Raw genomic sequence first — 18,495 nt, 5'->3', positions numbered from 1 at the left:
ATCTCCAAATATGGCCACAGTCTGAGGTACTGGAGATTAGGACTTCAACACATAATTTTCTGGGATATGATTCAATCCGTAGCAATGGTCCACTCAGTTGGGAATTGAAGGCACCATGCAAAGCCAAGATACTGATTTTTCATTGCAGAGTGAAGAACGTTCTGTTCTTGTCACTCCCAACCTACAGCTTGAACAACACAAATCCATCATCATACTTGAGAAAATAAATCAAACCCACTACCATGTTGAAGGAAAGGCTCCATACGATCACTAGTAATCATCCTCTTCCTAAACCAGGGGCAACACCTTCTACATTGACTTAGCCAAAGTCCCTGCCATGACACTGTTGGATGTCCCTACATGTTTGCTGACATTATGAGGTCTTCATTTCTCTATTGTGAACATTGTTTGAAAATGTGATTTCTCCTTCTATAAGCAAAGGCAACAGTGGACTTATTTACTTGCTTGATATTAAAATAAGGGTAAGTGCTTAAAAACGCATGACCACTTGGCTTTATATTTCATGATGGCTAATGACACTGCTGGCAGACAAGAGGACAGAGAAGATGGATGTGAAGATTATATATGCCACTGAAGGGTAAGGCTCTTAAAAAAATAAGATAGTGAAGACATGGACTCATAACTATCTGATTTGACCACAGCCTCACTAACATGCCTTGGGTATTCTGTGAACAGACCTAGAAGGGCTTTCACACCAGCTCCCTCAGTCTAACAACACACATTTCCCAGCAACATGTTGCTTCATTTCCCTGAAAGCAGATGTGTGGGTCCTGCCACGAATATGTAGCCAAGACAGGAAAGAGATCCTTGGAAATGCACCTGCTCAGCCAACTCTTGAGAAGCAAAGAATATAGCTCATTATTTTAAGGAAGTTTGTAGATAGGCAAGCCACGCTTCAAGTGTAGAGAAGATGTGAGGAAGAGTGAATGACAGGCCTCAGACTACTATTCCATGAGAGTCCTGCTCACAAGACTGAGTGTTGGCTGGCACCTGGGGACTTCGATGTAAGCAAGGTTCCCATAATTCCTTAACTGCTGAGTGGCTCACTGTGCCTGAAGTGTTTGTGCAAACAATGTGGCTAATGGTGAGCACCTGCTTGCCTCCTGGGAGCCTGGAGCGGTAGCATATGCGAGGCAGAGGGTGCCTATGGAACCGGCCCCCAGGAAAAACCCTGGACACGTAGCCTCCCTAGTTGGCAGCACTTCACTGGGTTGTCGCAACACTCGTTGTTGGAAAACTTAAGCATGTCTTATCCTGTGTGACTCCATGGGGCAAGGGCTCTTAGAAGGTTGTGCCTGGTTTCTTCCAGACTTCACCCCATGTGTCTTTTCTTTTTGCCGGTTTTGCGTTGTATCCTTTTGCTAGAATAAACCATAGGCATGAGTATCACTGTGTGTGCTGAGTCCTGTGCATCCTCCTAACGAATCTTCCAATGTGGAGGTGGTCTCGGGGGTCCTTGATGCAGAAGGAGCAGCTGTTAGCCGAAAGAAAAGACTCTTTAAGCCAAATGCTTACAAAACTTGATGCTTGACATGGTTGGAACTTTTACATTATTAAGTAATAGCACTCCAGCTGAGATAACTATAGAATGTAGTTTGCTATACAAAAAATAATTTTCTGGATTATAGGCAGGAAAAGGCAATCAAACAAGTGGGAGACTCTTTTTACCTTTTATGGAAAACAAGTCTAAGAAAACCATGAGGGAGCTGGAAGTAGGGACCAACCGGCTGACATTAATTACAAACCATTTTTTCCCCCTCTCCTTAACCATTAATTGGCACCTAAACCTCAGGTCATAACTTACTTGGAAAATTCAAGTTTGTTTTGAAGACTTAGACCAAGCTTTTTTTTAAAGATTTTATTTATTTATTCATGAGAGACAGAGAGAGAGAGAGGCAGAGGGAGAAGCAGGCTCCCTGCCGAGCAGGGAGCCCGATGTGGGGCTCGATCCCAGGACCCTGAGATCACGACCTGAGCCGAAGGCAGACGCTTAACCATCCGAGCCACCCAGGCGCCCTAGACCAAGCTTTTTTATGCTGGAGTGATAGATACTGTAGAAATATATACAATCATTATCTGAAGCTTGAAGGCCATCCCTGGACAAAACTAAGGAAGAATGTCATTTTAGACAACCACAAAAAAAGCACTCTAAGAAAGGGAAATAAAAATGAATAATGAACAATGAGCAGGCAGGAAGCTGAGGATGACTGTCCTCAGGGACTTATTTGCTAAAGCTTTGATTTCTACTAGGTGGTTCTCAGAGATGCCTTTGAAGTGAGTCTCTCATCCAGCCTAGGTGTTTCAGAAGTTGGAACGTGGGGCCACACCCTGGAATCTCTCAGTGCACTTCTTCTCCAACTGGATCGTTCTCAGGGGGCTCGGGACAGATCCAGGAGCCAAATGATCTGGGGTCAGATATGCTCCTGAGAGGTCCATGCTTCCCCTATTTCCTCTCATCTGTGGCAGAGCCCACCAGGCACAGAACCTGGCCGCTTCAGGCATCGAGAGGCAGCTCGCTGCCGTCCAACTTTGGGAATGACAACTTCAGAAGGCTCCTGGCTTTTGTGTGACTTGTTTGTTCTCACTAAGGTAGAGGCTTTAAGACTTGTTATTAAGTCTTAAATATGGAATGTCCAGAACAGCTCAATCCATAGAAATCCATAGGGTGCAGATCTGTGGTTGTGAGGGGCTAGGGGGAGGGCAGATTGGGGAGGAGCTGCCTAATGAGTATGAGCTTTGACTTTGGAGTGATGGGAATGTTTTGGAAGTAGATAGAGGTGGAGGGGGGGGGGGGGCAGATCCAGCTGCAGCTGCGGTGAATGGAAATGCACGGCTGATGGCCTTTGATGTACACAGCATGGCCCCAGGCAGCAGGGACCAGTGGAGACAGGGAGTCCATTCTGGGCCTTTAAACGGTGTAACGTTGAAATATACGTACAAGAAATTTACCCAGAAGAAGGAACTGTGTATCCAAGGATTGGTTATCTAATAATCCCAACTTTCTGGAACCCAGGAAAAAAGAAATGTAAAAATTAAGCACAGAGGTCCCTGTACAGTCAAAAGGGATGTCACGAAGTCCATATGCTTTCCTCATTGCTTAGAGTACATTTATTCTTGCTTTATATTTAAAAAAAAGAAATCTATCTTTAGCCTCCACTAAACCTGCTCTCAATGGACATCAAAGCCTTCCTTGGGAAAATTACATTCTTTATTTTATGATTTGTTTCTCTAGGCAGCATTTTTTTTTAAATTTTATTTATTTATTTGAGAGAGAGAGAAAGCGAGAGGGCAAGCATCAGCTGGGGGAGGGGCATAGGGAGAAGCCTACTCCTTGCTGCGCAGGAGCTAATGACCCAAGCGGACCTGATGGCATTTAACCACAGAGGTTAAACTGACTGAGCCACCCAGGAGCCCCTCTGGGCAGCAATTTTTAAATGTTGCCTCCTCTTTCCCTCTCCCTTGACTTTTTAAAAATTAAATAATTGATTGAGGTGAAATTTACATAACAAAAATCTAACCATTTTAAAGTGAGCAATTCAGTGGCATTTAGAATACTCACAGTGTTGTCCAACTACCACCTCTATCTACTTCCAAAACATTCCCATCACTCCAAAGTCAAAGCTCATACTCATTAGGCGGCTCCTCCCCAATCTGCCCTCCCCCTAGCCCCTCACAACCACAGATCTGCACCCTATGGATTTCTATGGATTGAGCTGTTCTGGATATTCCATATAAATGAAATCTTAAAATTCTTTTGGTGGCCTTTTGTAAAAGGCTCCTTTCACTTAGCATAAGATTTCTTCAAGTTTCAACCACATTAGGCGTATTATCAGTACTTCACTCCGTTTTATGGTTAGGTAATATTCCATTGGATAGGTAGTCCAAATTTTGTATATCTATTCATCAACTGAAAGACATCTGGGTTGTTTCCACGTTTTGGCTATTATAAATAATGCTGCCAGGAACATTCATGTTTTCCCTGACTTTTGTCACTCTCCACAATGACGATGAGAATAGTACCTATCTCATAGGACTCTTAGGACTAAATGAGAATTAAACATTTAGAATAGTGCTTGGAACATGGTCCAAGTTCAAGAAATCCTTGTTATTATTGTTTTATTATTTTTTGATACATTAGAACTCAAAAAGTATCAGGAGTCAGTTTGCATCAGGGTGGATAATTTTATAGACCTCAGTAATTGTATCACTTCAATAATCAATGTAAGAAATAGTGACCCTGAATCATAAGTGAAAGTTTAACAGTGAAACTGTGGTATTTTCTGGGTAAGAGGGCAGGAATAATTATGATCCCACATTGATGCATTTCCATCAAAACTTAGCATTATGTATTGGAAATAAGTATGGCCTTACAAGGACCTGCCACAGAGTATCTTTTTAAAAGTAATGAGCTATGAGTTTGCAGAGGATAAGTCAGCTAGTAAGGGCCTCTGAGGGCTATTTCTCACGCAGTAGAATCATGTGGGGATAGTGGTGGTGGGCGGGGGGCGGGGGGTCTGTGAACAAAGAAGAGCATGGCAGCATGTCTGAGCCCAGCAGATTTGCATGGAAGCAGGAAGACCAGAATGGATACTTGTGCTGGAATTGAGTTACCCTTGCGAGGTGGCTGGGCTGATGAAGAAGCAACAATGTACCTGCAAGTCATCTGTATGAAAAATTGATAGCAAATTAGAAGAGACTGAAGATTCAGAACAAACGGTGTGAGCTCCGGTGAAGGGAAGGGTGGTGATGCCATGGCGGGTGATTGGAGAGCTGGGAAGGCAGCTGCCTGAGTGAGGGCGCAAGGGACTGCTTTGACACACCGAAGTCAGGTGTGTCGTGTCACTTCTATGTTCAGATGGGCTTTCTCTTCTATTAGGAAGGAAAGGAAATACAGCAACGCTCTAGGTTGCTTTCTCAATGTCTATTCTCATTTTTTTCTGCTGTAAGAGTAGGAATGGGTTAAGATATGCTACAGTAACAATTCCAAAATCTCAGTGATATAACCACAAAAGTTTATATCTCATCTGTGCTAAGAGTGCACTTCTGCTTGGTTGGGTCCATACTCCTGCATCTTTATCTTTTCTCACCCCAGGAGGCAGGCAGATGGAGCCGTTTCTGACTGCAATGGTGCTGGTGCCTATGATAGAGAGGATATTAGCAAAGCAAAGCAAGGACTGGCTCTTAAAGCCTCTACTATCATTTTATTGGCCCAAGTAGGTCATATGGCCAAGACTGACTTCAGTGGGTGGTGGGGATGGGGTTATGGGTGGGAGGAAGGGGAGTATAATTCTCTCTTGGTGAAGGAAAGCAGATACTGGGGAAAGATAACACAGTCTATAATCTTTGCTAATTGAACTCCAGCTTTTTGTTTCGTTTCGTTTTTCTGGTATGAACCTGTGGTCTAAATCAATCATGGCCAACAGTTGGCTGGTAACAGCTTTAAGTGTGAATGGGCATCATGGGCATGTGTCCCAATTCTGGCCAACGAAACATGAAGATCCCCTGGCTGGGGGACTTGTAGGAGAAGTTTCTTCACTTACAGAATGTGACTCAAGGAAGGGATATTTTTTTCTGCCTCTGAACATGATATTGGTAACTGCTGTATCTGCATCACATCCAGCCTGAGGAGGAAACCTCATGGTGAACTTGGCAGAGCAGACAGACAGAACCTAGGTCTATTGAGGACATGCTTGAACTACTGAATGAACCAACACCAAGGTCACTCTATCTGCAGACTTCTGTTATATGAGATAATACATCTCCTTCTTGTTTAAGTGATTTTTAATTGGTTTTCTCTTACTTGAAGCCAAAGTTTTCTAGCAGACAAAAAGAACTTTTACTGCCTTGCTAAACCAATTTAGATTGTAGTTTTGGGAAAAACATGTTTATGCATTTGTTCAATAAACAAGTGATAAAACAGCTTTTGTGTGAGGAACACTGTGCTATGTGAAAGGAAGACATGCAAGAAGAATAAGAAAAAGCGTTTATAATCCAGGAGGGAATATAAAATGAGCACCCAACTAAATATAGGCAAGAAACGATGGTGGTTTAGACTACAGTGCTGTCGCTGCTGGAGACTGAGATGGGGATTTAGGGGGATTGGTGAAGGACTAGGTCTTCTGGGTTACTCTGTAACTACTGAAACACATCAGAGAGGATGTAACATAAAAAGCTTTTTATCTGCCAACACACTTGTTGGAGCTTTGCAGGAAAAGGCATCGTGGATGCTGTGGCTCGGCTCACTCAAATTCTAACCCAACCTCCTTCTAACGTCCCTTACTGCCGAGACTAAAAGCCGAAAATCACATTTCCCAGCCCTCCTTGCAGTTAGATTAGTGAAGGCGATTTGGAATGTACCGGTCGAATCCATTCACGCAAGGCATGAACTGGGAAATGAGGTAATAGAGGAGAAGCAGGATCAGAGGCATACGTTTTGCCGCTGTGACCTGTGGCAGGAGGGGTGTGGTTCGGGCAGTCCTGCTGAGCCCTTCTGGTTTGACAGGCGGCCTCCTGATGGTGGCAGGAGTGACAGTAATCTTAGCAGCCCAGTTGGGCAATGGCTGCTACCTAAATGCTTCATACGTGTGGGCTGTAAATATTATACTTAATATTTACCAAAAAGAAGGCTACACGATGTCTGTGTACTATGAAGAGAGTCCCTAAAGGATAATAGAATGATCAGCCTGACTTTCGAGCTAGTTTAGTCCTGAAGGAAATATGTTTCATGGTTCATCGTATGTGATATTAGTGTCCCTATACTCTTTTTATGTTCCTTTCTTACAAGTAGCCTGTGCTCCCACAGTATAATGTGCTAAAAAACTGGCTCTGTCAAATGCCTAAAGAAAGCTAGACTGTTGTCATTAAAGATGAGCGTCTTCCTCTAGAACATCCCAGAAATGTTAAACATCTGATGAAAGATGCTATGTGAGAGTAAGAATGAACTGTGACCTTTCGTTGCACTGATAGTATCTGCTTCCACTAAGCAGGAACTCTGTCTAAACCAGGAAGCCTAACAGCGGTGCAACTCCTGAGACAAGGATAACTTGACTGCGATAAGAATTTTTGATCAGCAAGTTAAAAATGTCAACAAAGACATGCAGGAAGTGACTCTTTGCTCCCAATTCCCCAAATAATTTCACCCTTCTCTAAATACATTTTTGGTACCCCTCTCAGCACGTTTTCTATTTTTTAGCTTGTATAGGAGCTATTTATATCCATTTCTGATCTGCCCAATATATGAAACTGTAAAAGTACTGAGGGCAGGGACACGCGCTGATTCATCTTTGGATCTCTTAAAGTGTCTGCTAAGAATGGATCCTTTTAAAAAGGAGCCCGTCAATCTATATTTAGTAGAGGAACTGGTGAATTCTTGTGCAGCCCTTAGTCATGAGGACTAATACTTTTGTGAAAGGATGCTGACAAGGTGTTCCTATGCGACTAAGCACTTTGATTCATATTCCAGATGAAGGGGAAAGAAAAATGGGTACAGGATGGGGAGGGTTTTATCCTCGGCTCAGACAAGTGTTTCCTCCACCCCCCATTCATAGTGGCAGTGGCAAAAAGAGGACACATTAAGGGGGTAGGAGGCCTGCGTCTAACCACTCAGGGGCTATATGATCGCAGAGAAGATGCTGGAACGCACTCTCTCCACCTCCCTCATAAAAGGGATCGATGAGGTGATGAACTATATAGTTCCTTCTCATTACATTTGTCTTGTAGCCACCGTTCTAGAAGATTGAAGCTCTAATCGTATGATGATTTAAGATCTTAATCTTAAAGTGGCTTTAAGTTCATATAGCCCCAGCATGGTAATTCTGTATCACCTACATGTGGATACCGATCTATCAGTAATAGCTTCCTTTTTTTTTTTTTTTTTTTTTTAAGATTTTATTTATTTGACGGAGAGACAGAGAGAGAGCACAAGCAGGGGGAGCAGCAGAGGGAGAAGGAGAAGCAGGCTCCCCGCTGAGCAGGGGGTGTGATGTGGGGTTCGGTCCCAGGATCCTGGGATCATGACCTGAGCTGAAGGCGGACGCTTAACCCACTGAGCCACCCAGGCGCCCCCAGTAATAGCTTCTTAAAACACTGTGTTGAGAAGGATTCTGAGGCCCTGTTTGGACTCAGTAGGAAAGACAGCCTTGACTTAATAGTGATGGCTGGCATGAGGCAGGGAGGGGAGCGGCAGCAAATAAGCCAAGCTATGTCACCCCTGATCTCGTCCAATGCCTTCACTTCACACGAAGAAAATGAGAAAATAGAGAAAGGTGCTCTCAGAATCAGGAAGTGGTCATGACGGGACAGGAACCCAGGTAGTCTGCTTCTAGAGGCCTCTGGAGTTCCCCACCGTGACATTCTATTACCATCAGCTTCCTTTACCATCAAAAACATGTACACTTGAGAAACATCTGCTTACCTATTACGAATTTCGGAAGCTTAGAACATTCAGCCAACTCTGAACAATTCCCACCGTGATGGGTATGTCTCCAAAGATAAAAAGTATTTGTTCAACAGTTCAAAGAGGGTTTTCAGAAACTCGTACTATAGAACCACTGATCTCCACCAGAGTAGACATTCAGGTCCTTGCTTTAAAATAAAACTCTGAGGAGAAAGCTAATTTAGGACATTAATGAGATTTTTCAAGAATAATGAGCTCTGCATGGGATTCAACTTTAATTTTTTTTTCCTTTCGTTTTTAGGAGCTGGTGAGCCTGGAAGCTTATTTAGGAGAAGAGGAAATGAAACTATGAAAAGGCACAGTACAATTCCTTTTTTTCTTGGAGGCAAGGCACAATATGCATATGAATTAACTCTCTCATCCTGTCAATTTAACTGCCTCAAGTACACATAGAAAAAACAAATAGACACACTTGGTTATTTGGAAGAAACAGAAGAAAAAGCCAAGAACGGTTTGCTAGTTTCAACAATAAAGTCCTATGCAAATAACTTCCTTTAGGATTTAAGGCTTGTCTCCTGCAGAAACAAAACAAAACAAAACAAAAACACAACAAACCAAACAATGCTAATGAAAGAGGGTGAAGAGTGGGAGGTGGAGAGTGGAAATGAAAAAAAGAAAGAAAAAAGGGCTTGTAGGAAGGCGAGGAAAGAGCGAGCTTCTCTCCCAGAGAGGAATTACCGAAACATGGAGGAAGGGTTGGGAAAACAAAGTCTGAGCTGCTCAGGCATTCCGGGCTGGGCGTGGGCAAGGTGCTTCCTTGAATTCATTATGAGCGGTCCGGACGCCTGCCAGACATGCTCGTCCACCTGGCCTTCCTCGGGTGCGGGGCGATGACTGAGGAATTTCCGAGTCTTTAGATTTTAGATCTTCTCCACTAAGGTTCTCCGTGTGTACGACGCGGGCAGCATTCGGCGAGTTCATTCTGCAGCGTGTCCGGATCCCCCGGCCCTCGCTCGCCGCCGGCCGGATCCCAAACTGACAGTCCCAGACATTCCGCGACAGGGATGGTTCCAGAAAGCGGAAAACGGAGCGCAATGAATGAAATGTGAATAGTGGGCTCCGGCAAGAGACTTAGAAACCTCAGTGTGGGGTCAGTTGGGAGACTGGAAACGCGTCCAGTGCCACAAGTGATAGGTGGCGCTGAATTTAACATTTTGGAGTCTCTCTTCTGCGTGGGGCCCCAAGCCCGGCGAGCCACACTTCGTTGTTCAGCTCGGTCAGGTAGGTTAGCTGGGTCTTCGGGGAGGTTAAATACCTTGCATTTTCCATTTCCTTTGCCTGGAACGCTCTTCCTGAGACTGAGGTGTGACAGCTTCCTCCCCTGGTTCAGGAACAGGCAGAAAAGCCACCTCCGCCAAGAGGCCGACAGGGCACTTCGCAGCTCCCGATGCCTACTTAAGAAAACTCCGCATAGCAATTACCCCGGTGTTCATAGATCATCCGTATTTACTCGTTTGTTTATATATTTGTATATGTTCTTGTTTATGGTGTGCTTCCCATTAAAACCTCAGCTCCTGGAGAACAGGAACCTGCTGTGCCATTATCACTGGAGCGAGTCCACATCTGCTCCAGGCGCACACAGTAGGCGCTCAGTAAATGTTAATTCCCTTTCCACCCAGCCATCTGCGGCACTCGACACATCTGCAGTCTCCGAACTGGCCCAGGGGCTCAGTTGCTGCGTTCTTGGTAGGATCAAAGGAGGCGGAGGAGCGAGTGGGCAGTTAAGTCGGGGACACTTCCTTGTCTATCAGGGAGCTCCGGCATGTTGTTAACTATGATGCTCTTTCTCCCTTCCCTCTTGCACATGAACAGCATAGAACAAAACGACCACACTCCCCTCAGTCTTCTCCTGGGACCCCGGCACGAATCTGAACCCACTCTCTCTGGATGTTAGGGTCACAGTCTTGGGCGGGTGTCCCACGCCGAATCTGTCCTTCGTCATCCGATGCCTGCAACCCTCCCTTCACTACGTTTTTTTCTCCTCCGTTCTCAATCCCTTTGCCTCTGACTTCCTCAAGAGGTCGAGTCCTCTGCCTGTTCGCACGTGTGTCTCCTGGAACCGTCTCCTTAAACCAGCCCCTCCCGCGCCGCCCTCACTTCTCCCTGTTCTCCCTCTCTTCCCTCCTTCCCCGGCCTGGAAACGCCACTCGAGGAACACTTATTGAGCCCCTTCGCGACGCTGCTGCAGCTCTCCTCTCCCTCCTCCCTTCCCACCTGCCGGGAACCCCGGTCCCCACCGCCCAGACTGCGTCATGGAATCCGCTCGCTCCTTGCAAGTACATCGCTCCACCTTCTTCCTCGGGGTCGACTCCTGATTGGTGGGAGTGTGGTCACTCAGCCGCCCTCCCCGCCCCGCTGGTGTGGCTCCGCCCCCAGGGCGGCCACAGGCTCCTCCTCCCCGTTCCGCCCCTTGCGCGGCTTCTCCCGCTAATCTACTGGCGGCGCGCGGAGAAGTTCTGGGCAAAGTACCGGGAACTGGCCGCGCGACTGCAGCGCCAGCGAGCCAGGCAGGGCAGTGCAGGGGACCCCAGCGCAAGGCGGCCAGTGCGCGGCGCGGGCTCGGGCCTCGCTGGCCTTCGGCGAGTGGCCGTCCCCGCCTCGGGCTCCTGCGGCTGGCAGGGAACTGTCGGCTGCGCGTTGCGGGAGGACCGGAGAAGCGGGCTTTGCCGCCTCCCGGGTGTGTGGACGAAGCCCGGAGCCGCACACCGGAGAAGTAGGAGCGTGCAGGTAAGCGCTGGGACGCCCGCCAGAATGGTTCTGGGGTGGTGGGGGCCAGAGGCGGTGCGGGCTCGCAAGGGCTGCGGTTTGGGGGGCGCCACCAGTCACCGTAGGACCAGAGTCTGTGTCCTGTCGCCCAGGGAAGAACCGGCTGGTGGGGCAGCCCCGAGCAGGGGAGATTGCGGTCGCGGCCCGCGCCAGGCTCGGGGGAGGTAGGGCCGCGGTGCTGCTCTGAAGGGGACGCCTTGGCCGGGATTGGCGGCGAGGAGGCGCCGCGCGCGGGGGCCTGGGTCCGGGCGCCGGAGGATTGGGCGCGGAGAGGCTGTCCTGGGCAGCCGAGAGGCGCGGCCCCGGGGCGGGAGGCGCAGGAAACCTGTGTAAGTGGGCCGAGCGCGAGGCTTTACCACATCCGCGGGATGGGGCGTGCTGGGGGGACCCGGGCGACGCTGGCCGTGCAGGCGCCCGGCTCGCCTGCGTCCCCTGGCTCGGTTTGCCCCACTCGCGGTTTTCCCCGCCAGGGGCATACGCCCCTTGGGCGTCCCAGCGCCCTGGGAAACGTTTGCAGCTTCTAGAGTCCCTGAAGGGCGTTTTGGTAGATCGTCCAGATATTTATTTCTTACCGGAGCAAGCCGCCCTCCTTCGTTAATGCAACTTTCCGGCCACCTTCGGCACACTTGTACTCGTCTTCCTCCGTCTCACAAAGTACCAGTCTCAGTCGGGACCCTGAGCCGAGGGGGCTCTGAAGTCGTCGGTTTTGACGTGTCTGGGAACTGTGCTAAGGTGCATCAGAAGTCCCCTCCCCCCTCCCCCCTAGATGTTGCACTGACCCTCACAGTTTGAGAACTGGGTTGGGCGTTTATAAATATTTTAAGCTGCAGCTGCAGAAGAGATCCTAACACAGGTAAAAATGTAGGTCTGACTTCTGATCATCCACACTCTACGTCTGAGCATCTTACAAGATGAGGTTTCCCCTTCTGGCCAAAGGACACCAGTCAGGCAGGCTTGGGCTGAAATACACCCTAGCTAAATGACCATTTCCGCACCCCCCCCCCCCCCCCCGCAACTTGCTGGCACTCCACTCTGTTTGATGTTCCTCATAGCACTCTCTCTCTGAAATTATCTCCTTGGGCTGTTTACTATCTGTCTTCCCCCACTAGAATGGAAGTTCCAGGAAAGCAGAGACCTTATCTGTCTTGTTCATCACTCCATCCCCAAAGTCAACAACAGTGCCTGACACACAGTAGGTCTGTAAGAAAAAATTATGGAATAAATGAATAAAAACTCTGTAAAATATGAAGAATGGTGGTTTCATACCTGGTTTTGATTTTCATGCTTATTTATCCGTTTTTTTTTTCTACTGGGAAAATTAATAAATACCAATAACTACTATAGATTGAGTACCTACTAAGAACTGGATATGTGCTATAACTTTATATAGATTACCTCATTAAACATTATCATAGTCCTATTAGCTAGGTATTTCTAAGCAGATGGGAAGTTGAGGCTCTAGCAGCTTAACCAATTTCCCCAAGATTATCCTGGCAGAACTAAAATTCTAGTTCATTTTCTGTTGTGCTGGACCACTTCCAAGAAACTAAAATGTGGTTTTCACTATTACAATCAATAGATGTTTAGCTTTATTTGTAATAAAAACTATTGCTTAGTCAAAAGAATATTTGGTGCTTTATCATTATTGAGATACAGTTTCAGTACTAGCTAATAGTTACATTGTAGGACAGATACTACCAGGCTGCCAAAGTTTGCATTATCTCATTTAATCTTCACCATTTTATAGGCAGTGTCTTGAGGTTCATTTTTCTTATCAAGAAACTGCAGCCTAGGTTCAAGAACTTGCCCCCGGTCAATGGTAAATTGCTGAGCTTGATTTTTGTTAATAGTTCTTTCTGACTCTGAATCTTCAGCTCCTTCCACGACACGGAAATCTCTCCTGCTCTCACTATTTAATTAGTTAACTTATGATAGAGTCCAGTGATACAATACATTAAAAGCACGTGAGGATGGGCGTAAACTTATCGCAGCTAGTATCAAGCGTCTAGTTGTACTATTTTCTGAATTGTTGAGACTCTTTTTTTTTTTTAAAGGTTTTATTTATTTATTTGACAGAGAGAGACACAGTGAGAGAGGGAACACAAGCAGTGGGAGTGGGAGAGGGAGAAGCAGGCTTCCCGCAGAGCAGAATCAATGACCATTGATCAAGACCGGAGCTGAAGGCAGACGCTTAATGACTGAGCCACCCAGGCTCCCCTGTATTGTTGAGACTCTTACTGCCATTGATTTTCGTGGTTGAGTTTATGGTTTGTGGGCTTGGTAGATGGGAGACTTTTATTTATTTATTTTATTTTTATTTTTATTTTTTAAGATTTTTATTTATTTATTTGACAGAGGGAGAGAGTGACAGGAAAGAGGGAACACAAGCAGGTGGAATGGGAGAGGGAGAAGCAGGCTCCCCGCTGAGCAGGGAGCCTGATGTGGGGCTCCATCCCAGGACCCTGGGATCATGACCTGAGCTGAAGACAGACGCTTAACGATTGAGCCACCCAGGCACCCCGATGGGGGACTTTTAATAAGGAGCAAAGGAAATTCTTTCACTTAAATTGAAACTTTCACCTAATCTAGAGAGAAATCGGATGGGTTTTACCCACTGTGGTAAATGAATTCTGAACACCGTAATGCTGTATGCCTCTTAAGGAAAGTGCTGGAAAGCCAGCTAGTTTCTGTTTCCATAAAAAAAAAAAAGAAAAGAAAAGAAACCACGGCTAATTCTAAACGCTTCTGCAGCAACCCTTTAGTAAAATAACTACATTTCAGCTCTTTGTATTCTTGTAGTGAAACTGAGGGCAAGGAGAAGTTAAATAAGCGTCTCATGGTTACCACCTAAAGGGCTAGTAGCAAAAAAGGAGTGGAAAGGAATTTGAGATCCTTTTTTTCTACTTCCATTCCAGTTTTAGGAGGTAGTATAAGGTTTTCCCCTTACTTGAGGGTCTGAATAATCCAGTTTTATTTATAATGTGCTTCTGGGAAGTACGATGTTTTCTTAATTGTTAATTCCATTTCAGGAGTACTCCAGGGAGTGTTGGGGAGTCCTCCAACCTAGAATACCCACAGAAGTAATGGGGGTGTGCACACAAAGGAAGATGGAAGCTGTTCAGTTGAAAGAGGCTTCCATGCATAATTGAGACTTGTTTGTAGTTCCTGTGAATTTCTTTTCTGTCTACATCTTATTCATCAGCTTCTTAGCCCTCTCTTCTGGAAAATTCCCTCTTGAGTTCCCAATCACTAGTGTTCAGGCCATGTTCATGCTTACCCAGGTCTTGGCTTTCTCCTCCTCAGCACCTTTCACATCAATTCTTTCCTGTTGTCCCCGCAACCATGTTTGCTCAGGGGTCTTAGGGACTTCTGCACTCTGTCCTAACATTACTTATAGGTGGACATTCCTCCCTCAGGCTCTCCTGCATAGCACAGTCAGGTGAATTCTTTAAGTGCTGTCATGGTATTGCTCAAAATTCCTGAGTGGCTTATATAGTTAGTAATAATGAAACTAATAAGGGCGCCTGGGTGGCTCAGATGGTTAAGCGTCTGCCTTCGGCTCAGGTCATGATCCCAGGGTCCTGGGATCGAGTCCCACATCGGGCTCCCGGCTCGGCGGAGAGCCTGCTTCTCCCTCTGACCCTCTCCCCTCTCATGCTGTTTCTCTCTCGCTCACTCTCTAAAAAATAAATAAATAAAATCTTTAAAAAAAAAATAATGAAACTAATAACAGCAGCAGCTGCTGAACTTCTTGTGCTGTACTGTCCTATGTGCTGTAGATGAGTTATTGCCTTTAATCCTCAGAGTGACTCCAGAGTAGGCACTGTTATTATTGTTTTTTAAAAGATTTTATTTATTTATGAGAGAGAGAGAGAGAGAGAAAGGAAGAAATCATGTCCAACACATGGGAGGGCCAGAGGGAGAGGGACAAGCAGACTCCCCCGGCGAGCCTGATGTGAGACTCGATCCCAGGACCCCGGTATCATGACCTGAGCGGAAGGCAGGTGCTTAACCAACTGAGCCACCCAGGCGCCCTGAGTAGGCACTGTTTTTATACCTCCAGGTGAGGGTAGGAAAAGTTGTACTCCAGATGAGGCTGCTTTACAGCTAATACTAGATGGATCTGAGACTGAAACCCCGGGTCCTTTCTGTCCCCATTTAAGCCTAGAGTCCTTAGCCTAGAATCAGGATCTGGCAGCCTGGGCTCAGAGCCCACCTTCACCCTTCATTCCCCAACCCTGTGCACAGGCAACCTGAACTTTCTTCAGCAATGAAGCATTTTGCCTTTGCCCCTACACTCCTGTTGCCTAGAAGGCTCTTTCATAGTCTCTCACTGTGAAAAACCCAAGTCTTTCAAGGCTAAACTCATGAGCCACTTCTCACAGAATAATCTCTTTGAACTCAATCTCTTATAGCATTTAAAAAAAAAAAAAAATGAGAGTCCCCAGTTCAGTTTCTGACCATTGAGTATGTGGGTTTCTTTCTTTCCTTTAGCACTTTGTTTCTTTCATTCCTCCCTCCATTCTCAACCAATTCCCCCACCCCAGTGCCTCCTGGCTTGTTATCTATTCAGATGTATTGTCTCCCTTACTAGATTGTAAATGCCTTGAAAGCAGGGCTAATATCCATTCCTCATGTTTCTATCCCTCAGACCACTAAGCGTGGTATATCCATAGTAGGATTCTCTTTTTAATCTCTCAATTAAAAAGAGAATTTGAAACAATTATATTTGGTTATATTCTGTTAAAATATTCTGTGAAAAAAGTCATTGGAATGTAGCATTTTGTTTCCCACTTTTTGATCCACAATACTGTAATGCCTTCATCAATTTGGGATGAAGTAAAAGAAATACCAGTTATTGAAATCCATGGAAAGTACCCATTCTGGTTGTTTTCACCTTGGATATATTGCAAAGAGATCTCAGACCCGGTCACAAAACAAACATTGTCTGTAGAATAAATGTCTTTTATATGCACTATTTTGTCATATATATGGTAATGCTGTTATTAAAAACAAATTAAAACTGTTATGGAATTTAAACTAAATTTTGTTCCCTATTTATTGATAAATGAACATTTCATGTTTTTAACCTGATTTACTCGATCCTCTATGAATCAGCTCCGCTTCACAGTTCATCAGTCATCACTTTGTTGTGTGTTTTCCAGTCACATTGAACTAAGTTCAGGCCCTGCCTGTATCCTCAGGGCTATGCGTAATGTGCTTTGGCCTCCCAGTTTTGCATAAACTTCTGTCCTCTTTATAATCTCTTCCTCACCCACATTCACCTGGCTAATTCCCACTCATCCATCATGTTTCAGCATGGATGCCCCATGCAGGAAGTCTTCCTCTGTTGCCTCCAAGTTGAAGTTGGAGAAAGAACCTCCTGGCACCCTGCGCCTACCCATTTTATAGGGAGCAGTTAACATACCATTTTGTAACTGTCGACCACTAGACTGAATCTTTCCTGAAACCACTGATTCTTATTTGGTTTACATTCAAATCACTTAGGGATCTTTTAAAAAATTTCCCTACTTAGGCCCCACTCCCAAAGCTTCTGGATCCAATGACTTGGGGTAAGGAGGGTTGGTCACTGGAGTTGTTTTGTTTTCTTTTGGAGGAGTTTTCTCATTCTGTATTATAGCTGGATAGTATTCCATTGTGTGAATGTAACATACTTCATCTACTTATTTAAATTTTTATTTTATTTTTTTACTATTAACATATAATGTATTATTTGTTTCAGGGCTACGGGTCTGTGATTTATCAGTCTTACACAATTCACAGCGCTCACCATAGCACATACCCTCCCCAGTGTCCATCACCCAGCCACCCCATCCCTCCCACCCCCCACCACTCCAGCAACCCTCAGTTTGTTTCCTGAGATTAAGAGTCTCTTATGGTTTGTCTCCTCTGGTTTCGTCTTGTTTCATTTTTTCCTCTCTTCCCCTATGATCCTCTGCCTTGTTTCTCAAATTCCACATATCAGTGAGATCATATGATACTTGTCTTTCTCTGATTGACTTACTTCGCTTAGTTACTTATTTTTCAATAACAGCTTTATGGAGATATAATTCATATTTTATACAGTTCACCCACTTAAAGTATACAGTGATTTCTGGCATATTCATAGTTGTGTAACCATCATCATCATTAATTTTAGAACATTTCATCACCCCAGAAGAAATCACACCCATTAGCAGTCTTCTCTTTTACCCTGAAGCCACTAACCTACTTTATGTCTGTGTGGATTTGCCTATCCGGGACATTTCATGTAATTGGAATCATACAGTATGTTGTCTTTCTCTGTTTAGCTTCTATCACGGAATTGTTGTATTCAGAGTTCATCTTTGTTATAGCTTGAATCAGCACTTCACTGTTTTTATTGCCTAATACCACCCCATTGTATGTAATACCATGTTTTATTTATCCATTTGCCCATTGATGGAACTGGTATTGCTTAGTAAAGCCTCTTTGAGTGGTCCTAACGGGCAGTCAGGAACTGAACCAGAAGTTCCTTTGAGTCTTGTTTATTGTTGTGTGTCGGGGCTAGAGCGGTGTTTCACGTAAGATAGATGTGTGAGAAACATCTGAACGAAAGAAGCATTTTCCAAAAAGTACAACTCCTGTTACGTCAGTGTCATCAAAAAATGTCATTAAAAAGAGATCCTCATAGTTGATTGTTTAGATCCCAATTTGAGCAACTATACAACTGTTAAAAAAGAAGATAAGGAAATTTGGACATGGATGAAATGTTACAATTTTTTTAGCATTTGCTTCAGAATAATTTGAGGTTGGGCAGGGAGTTTAGAAGGAACAAGTTAATGATGACTGAAGCTGGGTGATGAATTCATGGAGTTTTTAATACTGTTCTCTGTATTTGCTGTTTACCAGGGCAGCCATTGGCCACGTGTGGCTACTGAGCACTTGAAATGTGGCTAATCCATATTGGCATGTACTATAAGTGTAACATATGCCCTGAGTTTCGAAGAGTTAGTACAGAAGAGAATGTAAAATTATCTCAATAATTTTTGTTTATATGTTCAAATGATATTTTGGACATAGTACGGTAATGTATAATTAAAATCAATTTCACCTGTTCCCTTTTACTCTTTTTAATTGGCTACTTGAAAATTAAAATTACATATATGGGTCATATTACATTTCTGTTGGGACAGTGCTGCTGTGTACTTTTACATATATCTGAGATTTTTCATAAGTTAAAATCAAAGACATTTGATTTTTTTAAAAAGTCT

At 44.9% G+C, this 18,495-nt stretch overlaps 1 protein-coding gene across 3 annotated transcripts in view; it reads left to right on the top strand.

The window, feature by feature from the left end:
• Positions 1 to 10,965: 10,965 nt before the first annotated feature.
• OSBPL3 (oxysterol binding protein like 3) overlaps positions 10,966 to 18,495 on the top strand; it is a 173,543-nt gene continuing 166,013 nt past the window's right edge. For all 3 annotated transcript variants that reach the window (XM_035020763.1, XM_035020765.1, XM_035020764.1), the window contains exon 1: positions 10,966 to 11,203. The gene's annotated coding sequence lies outside the window, so the exon portion shown is untranslated. The remainder of the gene's footprint in view (positions 11,204 to 18,495) is intronic.

The sequence above is a fragment of the Mirounga leonina genome, unplaced genomic scaffold, assembly GCF_011800145.1.
Source record: "Mirounga leonina isolate KUSES-001 unplaced genomic scaffold, KU_Mleo_1.0 Mir_174, whole genome shotgun sequence".
Classification (NCBI taxonomy): Eukaryota; Metazoa; Chordata; class Mammalia; order Carnivora; family Phocidae; genus Mirounga; species Mirounga leonina.
This window is presented reverse-complemented; position numbering and strand designations above follow the sequence as displayed.